We start from the raw sequence: 14,539 nt of genomic DNA, 5'->3' as shown, positions 1-14,539 counted from the left end.
CTGATGCCTCGGCCCCACGTGTGTCCTGAGGCTCCCACTACCCACGGTCAGGGCTGGCCTCCACCTTCTGTACACACAGCAGCCGCCTACTCCGGCCAAGGTGGCAGATCCCCTGCGGTAAACCCTGATGAATCATGAACAGTCTCTACCTACTCATCAAGGGGTCTATGGAAAGTCATAACCTTCTAGGTTTCTAAATTTTGACTTCTCTCTTTTTTTATCACAAACAAGCTATAGGCTGAGCACATAGTGACAGCCCCAAGTTAGACGTTCCAACAAGCTGAACTGGCTGTCTGAATGAATCAGAAACCACATAACTGATGTCTTATTTATCATGGAGAGCTCACCCACCCCTCGCCACAGAGCAAGCACCCTCATCAGGCGGTTTATTCAGTCCCTTGGCACACGGGATATGGGAAGTGTCTCAAAAACTCATGAATTTGAGAGATGGAAGGGACACTTGAAGTCATCTCATCACTTTGCAGCAGAGAAAGCAAAAGCTCAGATGGACTGAACAGATCTTACAGGTTAAGGTAAGAAGGAGCAAACAGTGGCAGGCCACGTTCAAACAGGAGCAAAACCCCCTGGCCCTTTGCCTGGTGCCCCTACCTTCCTGCTCACACTGGGGAGACCACACACACAGGGCCACAAGTTCAAATGACTCAAATCACACCCAGAAACACAATTCTGTCTCGAGACTAAAGCATAACATATGAACCCATGGTCTGGAAACAGGGGTCGTCACTAATCCAGCCAGTCATTGAAGGATGACACCTGTGGGCAAGGGAAAGCCCTGTGACACAGGCGCAAAGTGAAGAGGGCACAGTCTGGGCACTTCCAGCTCACAGGTGTGAGTAATCAAAGCAACTCAAAATCCACCTTTTGATAAATACCCAGTTATCCTAGAAGTAAGAGCAAATCTTACGAGCCACAGGAAAAGGAGGAATCCCTCTGAATGGAGGAAGAAGCTGTGACTTCTAAAGGGTTCAAGTTCAAGAAGGGGGAATAAAGGTCAGGGGCCATCCAAGCCCATTGGGTGTATTCAGGGCTGGAAGGAACCTGTTGAATGAATTTGGGGTCTTTCCTCATAACATCAGACATTCTAGGTACTGAGGAGGAAATGCCATTAAGTGAAGAAGCAATAAAACAATAAACTTAATGCAAAGTGTCCAAGAAAATAGATTCCTCTATTCTTCTCCAAAAACAATAACCAAACATTGTATTCTTTGGGAAATAAAGCAAAATTAAAGTTTTCTTATTACGGTACTGAGTCTATAAAGGAAATCAGGATGTTCACCAGGCATATTGCATCTTCAATTTTTAGGTACATTTTTATAAAAATTGAATCCTCTTTACATTGTTTTAACCCATGTACCATGACTGCCAAATTTCAGCCAAAAGTGTTGTACACAAATGAATTAGTGCAACATTTTTAGGAATGTCTTAATGAAAACCCTGACCGCCCTCAAATACGGAACCCCTTCTGCATGGCACCTTCAGGTAGCTGAGCAAGAAACTGACTTTCTTACTCACAGATTTTCACCATATCTGAGATGAGATGGAATTTTATGGCTATATAAAATGACCTCATGGTATAAAATGGGGAAAAGCAAACATTAAACTATTTTATACATTTCAATAATGGTTTGGCTCCACTGACCTTATTTTATATCTCTCTTCAAAGGGAATTGTTATTAGACTTTGCCTTTTTCTCCTTGTTTAGTTCCAGATCGCCTGGAGGGATCATAAAAATAAATGAAGTCCATTAGATAAAATTATTATTTACACAAAGGCAATATTAATTTTATCTGTCAGCAGGTTTTAAAACTAAGTGAACGTTCATTCAATGTACTTCTGTGCTAGCTACACCAACAGGAACTCTTTCTAAAGTAATGGTCCCACAAGACAACGTAACTATTAATATATTTACAATTACTAAGGGATTTATCCAGAGAAGTTCGCTCAAGGCAGGAAACTCTTATGGGCAGAACAAAATAATCACGTTATAAATGACTCTTAGTGTGACAATTACTATTCACAGTCCTGTTCATTTTTAGGTAAGATAGGCAGGAGGCGGAGCGCCACTTTGTCTCTCGTCAACCAGAAGGTGCGATGTCGATGGTGACATGCAAAGCACGCAACAGTGGCAGGAAGAAAAGAATGCTCTCCAACATCTCTACTCTGCTCAGCATCACTGACCACCTTGTGATTGCCAAGGCTGATGAGCTTATGCCATGGGCATCTATCACCATAGCAACTGTGCTCATGACCTCTGCTCTTAAATGTCTCCCCAAACCCTCTCCTCCCTGGCTTCCCTAACCATGCCAATCTCCCAGTGCTCTACTGCATTCAGAACCCTTATTCCCCACTCTTCCCTTTAAATGAAGCTGTAACTCAGCCTCTCCTGAACATTCATTTCTTCTCAGTCTACACACTCTCAGTGGCCCATCTCTTCAAACTCAATGACTTGATATAGTTCCTAAAAGTGGGTGACTTCCAAGTCTATAATGCTCTGTGAGACCTCCATACATAATCCAGATCTATAAATCAAAATAGACCTCTTCCAAAAATAGACCTCTTCACGTAAATCAGACAGAAGGACCCCATCTGAGGGTGACTTCCTTGTCTGCCTTACCAACTGTATCCTTTATGTCTACTTTCTCTTATCGCTGCTCCCCATCTACTCTGACATTCAACTCATAATCCAAGGACTCACCTTGTCTCCCCTCCTTCATCTTCCCAAAGCTCCTCTGTCATTTTGTCACTGTGTTCTGACAACTCTCCCCCAGCCCACTGGAAAAGACCCTGATGCTGGGAAAGATTGAAGACGGGAAGAGAAGGGGACGACAGAAGACGAAATGGTTGGGTGGCATCACTGACTCAATGGACATGAGTTTGAGCAAACTCCGGGAGATGGTGATGGACAGAGGAGCCTGGCATGCTGCAGTCCCTCGGGTGGCAAAGAGTCGGACACGACTGAACGACTTAACAGCAACAACCCCTCCCTACCCTAAACCCCTCTCTATTTCTCTCCTCTATAATATTAGCCATTTTTTGACAGATTTTCTTGCCTCCAGTTCCAGTTTTTAAGCTTCATCTCTGAGTAACAACTTTCTCTGATTCTTTCCCACTTTCCTCTACCCCCATGGGGCCCCTACACATCAACACTCATTTCTATTTGTCACCCTGAATTACAATTACCCGTGTACGTGCTTCATTCGAAAATAAGGCTGTGACAATCTTAGCCTCTGGACAATACAGAAGGTACAATATATGCAAAAAAAAATTATCTCATGAGAAATGAGTCAGTAGACAGAAACAGTGCACACTCACACATACCTCTCTACCTTCTTATCAATATTGATGCTTCCATTAAAATGCAATTCTTGTTCCCTTTCCTTCTATAACTCTGCTAGTCACTGTCACAGATGTTTTATTCCTCTATTAAAATTCTCTTAACATCTGGTCCAAATATAAGGATTCCCACGGTTTTGAGAAATGTCCTTTCTAAATGTCATAATTTTCCAATTAATGGTCAAAGGGATGAAGGGATTACTATAGGCAGACCAGCTAAAAAGAGGAAGTCTCACTGGGCCTGGAAACATGAAAGCACATGGAAGATATAACGGAAGTCTGTGACCCCTGAGGGGTTTGCATAAGTTATTCTAGCGCACCATAATTCGCTGCAACCGCTTGGAAAAAAATCATAGGATGAAAAAGGAAGAAATTACAACTCACAGCAGAAGTAAATTCATCAAATTCATTGTTGTAGGGTGAAAATACAAATAACTTGAAATAGCATCAGATAAATCTGGGGTTTCCCCAGTGGCTCAGCAGTAAAGAATCTGCCTGCAATGTAGGAGACTTCCAGGAGACAAGGGTTCAATCCCTGGGTTGGGAAGATCCCCTGAAAGAGGGAACGGCAACCCACTCCAGTATTCTAGCCTGGGAAATTCCATCGACAGAAAAGCCTGGTGGGCTACAGTCCATGGGGTCATTAAGAGTCAGACGTAACTGAGCACGCATGCAGGAGATTGTAACAGATAAATTTACATATAATAGACTACTAACAATTTGGGTTTCGTGAAAAGGCCGCTGATTACTGTTTTCAGATTTCAGTTGGGAATGGCCCTGTGTGTGACATCTAATGATACCTATTAGGTCCAATGGGACTTCCCCAGTGGCTCAGATGGTAAAGAAACTGCCTGCAATGCAGGAGACCTGGGTTTGATCCCTGGGTTGGCAAGATCCCCTGCAGAAGGGCAAGGCAACCCACTCCAGTACTCTTGCCTGGAAAATTCCACAGACAGAGGAGCCTGGTGGGCTACAGTTCACGGGGTCACAAAGAGTCAGACACGACTTAGCATGCAGGCACATTAAGTCCAACGGACCAACGTGTCAAAGCTTCTTCGTTGGAGTTCAAATCTGTCACACTCTTTGGTCTAAGAACAAAAAAGACAAACCTCATGAGTACTAATTACTATTTGGGGGCAGTTATTCAAAAACAAGAATAAGCAATCCTTACTAAAATAAGTAATAACTGTAGTTAATATTGCATTGCATCTTTGCAATTTGCTAAAAGAGCGAATGAGGCTTCCCAGGTGGCACTGTGGAAAAGCATCTGCCTATTAATGCAAGAGATGCAGGAGACTCATGTTTGATCCTTAGTTTGGGAAGATCCCCTGGAGGAGGAAATGGCAACCCACTCCAGTATTCTTGCTTGAAATATTCCATGGTCAGAGGAGCCCGGCAGGCTATAGTCCACGGGTTTGAAAAGAGTTGGACAGGACTGAGTGACTGAGCACACAAGAGGCCAAACTGTAAAAGTTCTCATCACAAGAAAATAACACTGAGACATATAATATCAAAATCAAAGATTCCACCATCAGAGTGATAAAATCTAAGAAACTGCACAGAAGGTTATGTGGTTATGTACAGCATCAATACACTTCTTGTTTTCCTGAAACAAGCCTATAAAATAAGCATTAGCCGTCTTTCGTATTCTACAGATATAGAGACAAGACTCAAGGAGGTCCTGCAAATAAACAGAAGAGCTAACAATGTTAACAGGTGCATCCCTGGTTCCAAATCCATGGTCATCTCACTACACTGAAGATACTACCCCTGTGTATACAATAAGCATTTGTTGACTAGAGATTGGAGCCCTGCTAGACACATGTATCATCTGGCTGAAAAAATAAGCAGGTGCTCTATTTCTACCAACTGACTTCGTATTGGGCTTGAATATGTGTTTCCTTGCAGATAGAAATTTTGCTAACTGGCACCATCATTCAGCGACCCTGAAGTCAGAGATCTCCTGGACCAGAATTTAACCCAGCCAGTGATGAACATGCACCAGCCTGAGCACAACCATGAGATGGCTTTAGCAATCTTCTGTCATTCTCTTCCCACCGTCTACACATCCTCCTGGGAGCCCAAGATGTGGAAGAGCAACCATCAGGTGGGGAATATCAATTGATGTCTCAGCTCCACCTTGACCCTGAAACTGCAACTTCCATCTTCTCTTCACTCCTACTTGAGTGCAAAGAATTACCTCCAATCAAACAAGGACCTAACACACCCCTAGCTGCCACTGTCCCCCAAATCTGCTTCCTCCCTGAGTCCTCCCCGTCATAACCAGAGTCATTTTGGTGTCTCTAATTTCCCCATGTGATACTCTGACCCATCAACAAACCCTATCCTATGGCTCACACTTCACACTGATGCTGAAGCTCCAGACTCTGGCCACCTGGTGCAAACAGCTGACTCATTGGAAAAGACCTTGATGCTGCAAAAGACTGAAGGCAAAAGGAGAAGAGGGGCAGAGGATAAGGTGGTTAGATAGAATCACTGACTCAACAGACATTAATTTGAGCAAACACCAGAAGACAGTGAAGGACAGGGGAGCCTAGCGTGCTGCAAGGAGTCCATGGGGTCGCAAAAGAGTGGGACACGACAGTGGCTGAACAATAACAACAATGGATCGCACGCCTGGCCCCCTCTCCCCTCAAAGGCTGCAATCCCATGTGAAGCTGTTTCTTCTCCCACCTGCACCCAGCAGACCCTCTCTCATCAGAGTCTTAAGGCTTTTCTCTCTTGAACTCCCTCCACAGAAGTCTATTATCTACACTGCGGCCAGAGTAATCTTTATAAAGAGACTGAAAGTGTCAAACTCATAGAAGCAGAGAGTAGAACTGGCTGCCAGCAGTTGGGGAGTGGGAGAAACCGGAAGGAGGACAAAGGCTCAGTTACATGGGATGAAAATGTTCTAGACATTTAATGGACAGCATGGTGACCTGGTCAACAATACACACTGTGTGCTTGACATGCACTAACAGATTAGATCTTAAACATCCTCATTACACGGGCACACGCAGGTGACAGACGAAGGGTGGGTGTGTTCAGCAGCTTGACTGTGACAATCATTTCACAGTGTGTGTATATACATCAACACATCACATCGCACTGACCTAATGATATGGTATGTTTATACGAATTCCTGATATTGGAGGGCCTTTGTATTACAAGCCCAAATATAATGAAATCATTTTATTTGGTCATTTTTTAAAACTTTTATTGGAGTATAGTTGCTTTATATTGTTTTGTTAATCACTGCAGATGGTGACTGCAGCCATGAAATTAAAAGATGCTTACTCCTTGGAAGAAAAGTTATGACCAACTGACCTCACTTTCACTTTTCACTTTCACGCATTGGAGAAGGAAATGGCAACCCACTCCACTGTTCTTGCCTGGAGAATCCCAGGGACAGCAGAGCCTGGTAGGCTGCCGTCTATGGAGTCGCACAGAGTCGGACACGAATGAAGTGACTTAGCAGCAGCAGCAGCAGCAGATAGCATATTGAAAAGCAGAGACATTACTTTGCCAACAAAGGTCCATTAGTCAAGGCTATGGTTTTTCCAGTGGTCATATATGGATGCGAGAGTTGGACTGTGAATAAAGCTGAGCGCTGAAGAATTGATGCTTTTGAACTGTGGTGTTGGAGAAGACTCTTTGAGAGTCCCTTGGACTGCAAGGAGATCCAACCAGTCCATTCTGAAGGAGATCAGCCCTGGGATTTCTTTGAAAGGAACGATGCTAAAGCTGAAACTCCAGTACTTTGGCCACCTCATGCGAAGAGTTGACTCATTGGAAAAGACTCTGATGCTGGGAGGGTTGGGGGCAGGAGAAGGGGATGACAGAGGATGAGATGGCTGGATGGCATCATGGACTCGATGGACGTAAGTTTGAGTGAACTCCGGGAGTTGGTGATGGACAGGGAGGCCTGGCGTGCTGAGATTCATGGGGTCGCAAAGAGTCACACATGACTGAGCGACTGAACTGAACTGAACTGAATGTACAGGAAAGTGAGTCAGCTCTCTCTCTCTCTCTCTCTCTCTGTATATATATATATTCCCTGTTTTTTAGATTTCCTTCCCAGTTAGGTCATTTTAAGATAACTGATTCACTTGCTTCATTAAGATCTTACGTCACTTGTGATTTTTGATCCTATTCCATAAGTAAAATTGCGTATTACTTTTTTTAGGCTTTTAGGTGTTGTTATCAAAGTTACAAAGTTTCATAAAATTGTTTAGATAATCGTCCAATAAAATTTCCATCCTATTTGCTCTTTAAGAAAACAAAAACAAAAATCCCTTTGTGTGCTGTGTTATGTGCTGTGCTAAGTTGCTTCAGTCGCGTCAGACTCTTATTGATCCTATGGACTATGGCCCACCAGGTTCTTGTGTCCGTGGGATTTTTCCAGTAAGAATACTGGAGTGGGTTGCCATGCCCTTCTCCAGGATCGAACCGGTACCTCTTAAGCTTCCTGCCCTGGAAGGTGGGTTCTTTACCACTAGCACCAGCTGGGAAGCCCCACTGTATGCTGTAAATATATGCAATTTTTATTTATCAATTGTACCTCAATAAAGATGGACAAAAGGAACAATTATAATAAAATATCTGCATGTTTTTAAAGGACTGACCCCACCCACTTCTGCACTTTCCCCAGCACTCTTAGGCACCATTCTGAGACCACACACACCCATGCCCATGCACACACACCCAGGTACACACAGGCACACACTCATCTCTGTGGTATTTTTGCCCACTGAGCTCATCAGCTTTCAGATGCCACTTGCCACTCCTTAGGTCCAGAGGTCATTTCTCCAGGTTGTTTCAAACCATTCTCATGCCTCAGGCTTCTTTCAACCTCACCTCCTCAGAAATGAGTCCCAACCTGGCAGGCTGACATGGCCTCTCACTGTCTAGCAGATTCTGCCCTGTTCTCTTCTTAAGCCACTTAAAATTACATGAAACCACTCCACTGATGTATGTGTTTATGGCCTGCTTAATCCATAAGAATATCAGAGCTGGAGGACTGAGCCTCGGTCACGCTCAGTGGATGTTCCCAGGGTCCAGAAGAAAGTATGATATTAAATATTATCGACTGACTGACAAGGTCCTAGAAAGGAAAGAAACCAAGACAGCCTTCAGCTAAGTGATGGAAAAAAATCACTGTCAAGGCTTGAATGCTTTCTGCCAATGTCTCTGAGTGGTGCTTATCATAAGTTTCAGAAGCATTTCTATGGAAAACTACAAGTTTCCTCACAAGCAACCAGTCTATTAGGTGAGATTTCAGGAGAAGAAGTCAGCAAAGCCTGTGAATTAGATGGCACAAAAGCATGGAGCAAATAGCGCGTTATACAATGCTGGGGCATGCAGATGTGCTGTGAACATATGGTGTTTTATTTTTCACTTCATTAGCCTGAAATATGGAAAGGTCATTGAGGACATTATAATAAAGGTCTCCGTGGTTTAAAGTAATCCCCAAGTGTTTTAAATTCTACATTTTCTAAATATTAAAAAAGATGTGACAGTGGATGTGTTAATGGAAACACAATAAGAAGAATTCCTAAATTCAAGTCCAGGAAAAGCAGTGACAGATTGCATCTGTTTGGCAAGCCATTCCCAGGTGGTGCTAGTGGTAAAGACTTTGCCTGCCAATGCAGGAGGCTCAGGAGACATTGGTTCAATCCCTGGTCCAGGGAGATCTCCTGGAGATGGAAACGGCAACCCACTCCAGTATTCTTGCCTGGGAAACTCCATGGACAGAGGAACCTGGTGATCTACAGTCCATGGGGTTACAAAGAGTCAGACACAGCTGAGCCACTGAGCACACACACACAACACAACGAACACTCTTCAACTGCGACACTTCAACAGAATTGCAGGATGCCTGCTTGCTTGCTCGTGCCAGGAGAAAAGCAAGAAGTACCTATGGTCCCCCTCAGCCTCCAAGTCCCAGTGACCCACCTGCCCACCACTGTTGGCTTGAGATAGGTAGCAATTCAGAGATGCTTAGGCACACAGACTCTGGACCTAGACTGCCTGGGTTTCACTTAGCTCTAACAATACCCTTATGCCTCAGGATCCATTATCTGTCAAATGGAGAAAAAAGCCATGGCTTAAGATCACAGGAGTTAATTTGAAAGAGCATAGATAACTCCCTAGCAAATAAGAAGCAGCAAAAAGTTTTAATAAACAAATAAGGGTTATTTTTAAAACACTTCTTAAAATTTGCAGGGTAAAAAAAAAAAAACCCTCCAGCTACCAAATTAGTGTCTTCCTACAAAGGGATGATAAAATCAGTTCATGGTTTAAAAAGAACTGTGATGGTGGGCGGCCTCGGCCTTAGGAAAATTCCACATCTCCCCAGGAAGCATGTAAAAGAACATTCACAGCAGCATTTTTCATAATAGCAAAAAACAAGAAATAACAGAGGTGTCCACTGAGAGAATGGGAAAGCTTATGGTATGTTATATCATGGGGAAAATGGATGGGCACCAGCTGCATGCAATGTAAACAAATATTAGAAACATCATGGTGAGAGAAAACGTCAAGAATAATATACAATACAGTAAACCAATATTTGAGATTCCCAGGTGGCACTCGTGGTAAAGAACCACCTTGCCAATGCAGGTCCGATCCCTGAGTCAGGAAGATCCCCTGGAAAAGGGAATGGCTACCCACTCCAATATTCTTGTCCGGAGAATCCCATGGACAGAGGAGCCTGGCGGGCTACAATCTGTAGGGTTGCAAAAAGTCGGACACAACTGAAGTGACTTATATCTATTAAAAAATATATAAAATTAAAGGATAATTTGAATTTGTTAAAACAATATTTAAGCACAATACTGTAAATCAATTATACAATTACAAAAAGATAATAAGAATTGTAGAAATATGCTGTAAAACAGCTTAAAAATGTGAATAAGACATGAAAACTGTGTTTTGAAAACAAGGAAGGCAGTGTAAACAGAAACTTCACAGTGGTGCTAATGTGGAAGTTAGGAAACATTGAGAGAACAGTGGAGGGATTTCACCACTTCCCTGCTTTTCGCCTCCCCATGATCAAGCCACCTGAATAATTAGACCCACTAATCCTCCTCAGCCCCATCCACTTCCCTGCTTTTCCACTTCTACCCTCTGCATGGACAGAAACGGTCTCTTCTGTGTCTCTGTCAGAACCCCATGCCTCCTCTGAGGCCCATATCACTCACGAGTTCCCCTAGGTCCATTACCATTTCCCCAGCGAGAAGCAAGGGCCCTCCACCAGGCCTCCTTGGGAAGCAACTGTCTGCATGGCCATCAGCTCAGCTCAGCTTATAATCTGGCTTCTTCTGCTGTGTGGCAGGGCCACCCATGAGACCTTGTGCCACACACAACACTACAGCCCCTCAAAGTGAAAGTGAAAGTCGCTCAGTCATGTCTGACTCTTTAGAGACCCCATGGGCTGTCAAGTCCATGGAATTCTCCAGGTCAAAATACTGGACTGGGTGGCCTTTCCCTTCTCCATGGGATCTCCCCAACTCAGGCATCGAACCCAGGTCTCCTGCATTGCAGGTAGATGCTTAACCAGCTGAGCCACCAGGGAAGCCCAAGAAGCCTGGAGTGGATAGCCCATCCCTTCTCCAGGGGATCTTCCCAACCCAGGAATTGAACCAGGGCCTCCTGCATTGCAGGTAGATTCTTTACCAACTGAGCCATCAGGGATGCCCACATAGCCCCTCAAAGCCCCAAACATGTATTTTTTGCACTTAGACATGACCTAATCTTTGTTGAAGGAAAGGAACAACCAATCACTTACAAACAGTGGAAAGGATATCCAGCTAATATAAGAGGAGGCTGAGGAACAGATGAGTTTTGGAAGCCTGGGAATTGTATAAACGAGCTAGAATGATCACATTTTGTCGGAGAAATAGAAGAAAAACCTCAGGGTAGAATTTTCTGAGAATGGGGGTAGCAAACACATTTATCTGCTAGAAGTGAAAAGACCAAAGTTACTTTTATAACGAAATCAAATAAATCATGGCACATCCATACTATTAAATAGTACACAGCCTGTAAAACCATAGTAGCAAAACTCTACACACAGACACAAAAATCCAATAATGATGCTGAAAAAATAAAGTGTAGACATTTACTTATCTATACAGAGAGAAAAAGGAGTAGGATTCCATTCTTGACTGAAATAAGCCAGATGATTTTTATGCTTGTATGTTTCTGGGTGAAAGAAAACTTTGATTACTCCTAAGAAGTGGAGGGTAATTTATATTTGTCTATATTTTGTAATTTATTTCTTTTTAATTGGAGGATAATTGCTTTACGAGATTGTGCTGGTTTCTGACACGCATCAGCATGAATTAGCCATAGGTATACACATATCCCATCTCACATGCTAGTAAAGTAATGCTCAAAATTCTCCAAGCCAGGCTTCAGCAATACGTGAACCGTGAACTTCCTGATACTCAAGCTGGTTTTAGAAAAGGCAGAGGAACCAGAGATCAAGTTGCCAACATCCTCTGGATCATGGAAAAAGCAAGAGAGTTCCAGAAAAAACATCTATTTCTGCTTTATTGACTATGCCAAAGCCTTTGACCGTGTGGATCACAATAAACTGTGGAAAATTCTGAAAGAGATGGGAATACCAGACCACCTGACCTGCCTCTTGAGAAATCTGTATGCAGGTCAGGAAGCAACAGTTAGAACTGGACATGGAACAACAGACTGGTTCCAAATAGGAAAAGGAGTACGTCAAGGCTGTATATTGTCACCCTGTTTATTTAACTTATATGCAGAGTATATCATGAGAAACGCTGGACTGGAAGAAACACAAGCTGGAATCAAGATTGCCGGGAGAAATATCAATAACCTCAGATATGCAGATGACACCACCCTTATGGCAGAAAGTGAAGAGGAACTAAAAAGCATCTTGATGAAAGTGAAAGAGGAGAGTGAAAAAGTTGGCTTTAAGCTCAACATTCAGAAAACGAAGATCATGGCATCCGGTCCCATCACTTCATGGCAAATAGATGGGGAAACAGTGGAAACAGTGTCAGACTTTATTTTTTTGGGCTCCAAAATCACTGCATATGGTGACGGCAGCCATGAAATTAAAATACGCTTACTCCTTGGAAGGAAAGTTATGTCCAACCTAGATAGCATATTGAAAAGCAGAGACGTTACTTTTCCAACAAAGGTTCGTCTAGTCAAGGCTATGGTTTTTCCTGTGATCGTGTATGGGTGTGAGATTTGGACTGTGAAGAAGACTGAGCGCCTAAGAATTGATGTTTTTGAACTGTGGTGTTGAAGAAGACTCTTTGAGAGTCCCTTGGACTGCAAAGGGGACGACAGAGGATGAGATGGCTGGATGGCATCACTGACTCAATGGACGTGAGTCTGAGTGAACTCTGGGAGTTGGTGATGGACAGGGAGGCCTGGCATGCTGTGATTCATGGGGTCGCAAAGTCGGATACGACTGAGCGACTGAACTGAACTGAACTGATACACATATCGTCTCCCTCTTAAACCTTGTTCCCACCTCTTACTCCATTCCACCCCTCCAGGTTATCACAGAGTACCAGGTTTGAGTTCCCTGTGTCATACAGCAAATTCCCACTGGTTATCTATTAGATATGATAATGGGTGTTTTTCCAAGTCACTCTCTCAGTTCATCCCACCCTCTCTTTCCCCCATGTGTTCACAAGTCTGTTCTCCATGTCTGCATCTCCACTGTTGTCCTGTAAGTCAGTTCTAATGAGATGGATGGACCTGAGCCTATTATACAGAGTGAAGTAACTCAGAAAGAGCAAAACAAATATCGTATATTAATGCATATATACAGACTCTAAAGAGATGAGACTATTCTTCTGTATTGTTTGAATTTTCAACAAGCATTGACTTAGTTTGTAACTTAGAGTAAGTACAAAATATTAATATTTAGTTTTAAGATAAGTGAGCAGGGTGAGATTAGTTTTCTGGATTTGCTAATGAGACTGGGGCTAAGTTCCATCTGTAGATTCAGTTCAGGCTGACTCACTGGGTATAAGGGATACAAAACAATGGGAGAACAGGAGCTGAGGGCAGGACAGAAGCAAGGCAAGTTTAAAGAGAGGATGATGAGAAGGTAAAAATATTGACCAAGCAGATGCCAACTTCCCATAAGAATTTTCCAAACACAACAGGAAACTCCTACTATTCTCATTCAGGATGGGGAACACATGTATACCTGTGGCGGATTCATTTTGATATTTGGCAAAACTAATACAATTATGTAAAGTTTAAAAATAAATAAAATGTAAAATGTAAAATAAAATAAAATAAAATCAGGTGAAGAACACTTATGATAAAAATACAGTACATGCAGGTATAAACTGAGTCAGTGACAGACATTTCTGCAACTGGGACCTCCAAGGCTTTTCCTTACTATACTCATTTTACCCGGGGGAAAAAGGAAACCTTCACTCGAACCTAAGAAGATGGGATTGGTCTTATTAGCCCAGACAATAAGGTGTAATATGCAAAACCCTCTGCTTAGACAGAAAAGAAATGATCAGGCCCACAGGCTTGACAAATGTTTTCCAAATTTGACATGGCATTCCTGTGTTTTGTCCTCAAAGTTGCCCCTTTAGCTTGGTAAATAGCACCCACTGTGAAATCACCCAGGAAAGTTAGCACACCTGTTTGTTTTGTCGATAAGCAGTAGACTGTGTTTCTGGTTGAATGCCTACATGAAAGTGATGTGCTTTCTGTAATACCATACATAGGCGCAGCAAAATGTTATGGTTAATTTCGCTATTCTGGAAAATTCAAACAGTTCTCTCTGATTACAGCTGCAGGACCACAAACAGCAGCTCACTGCCCAAGGAGATAACATTGCAGGGGATGAGGCAAGTTATGGAAGAAAGCTTGGGCTTCCCAGATGGCGCTAATGGTCAAGACCCTCCCTGCAAATGCAGGAGACATAAGAGATGTGGGTTCGATCTCTAGGTCAGGAAGATGCCCTGGAAGAGAGCATGGCAACCCACTCCAGTATTCTTGCCTGGAGAATCCCATGGACAGAGGAGCCTGGTAGGCTACAATCCATAGGGTCACAAAGAGCTGGACACAACTGAAGTGACTTAGCACGCATGCCCAGAAGAAAGTTACCTATTTAAGAAGCCTGAAAGAAAAGTTTGTTTCCACCTTGCACTATCCAGTA

The 14,539-nt window shown here is 43.1% G+C and overlaps 1 protein-coding gene across 5 annotated transcripts in view; it reads right to left on the bottom strand.

The window, feature by feature from the left end:
- SEMA5A (semaphorin 5A) overlaps positions 1-14,539 on the bottom strand; it is a 568,136-nt gene that overhangs the window by 374,747 nt on the left and 178,850 nt on the right. For 2 of the 5 annotated variants that reach the window (XM_070357735.1, XM_070357733.1), the window contains one exon: positions 1,661-1,734. The exons of the other annotated variants lie outside the window; for them this stretch is intronic. The gene's annotated coding sequence lies outside the window, so the exon portion shown is untranslated. The remainder of the gene's footprint in view (positions 1-1,660; positions 1,735-14,539) is intronic. 5 annotated transcript variants of the gene reach the window in all.

Source organism: Bos mutus, chromosome 20 (assembly GCF_027580195.1).
Source record: "Bos mutus isolate GX-2022 chromosome 20, NWIPB_WYAK_1.1, whole genome shotgun sequence".
NCBI lineage: Eukaryota > Metazoa > Chordata > Mammalia > Artiodactyla > Bovidae > Bos > Bos mutus.
This window is presented reverse-complemented; position numbering and strand designations above follow the sequence as displayed.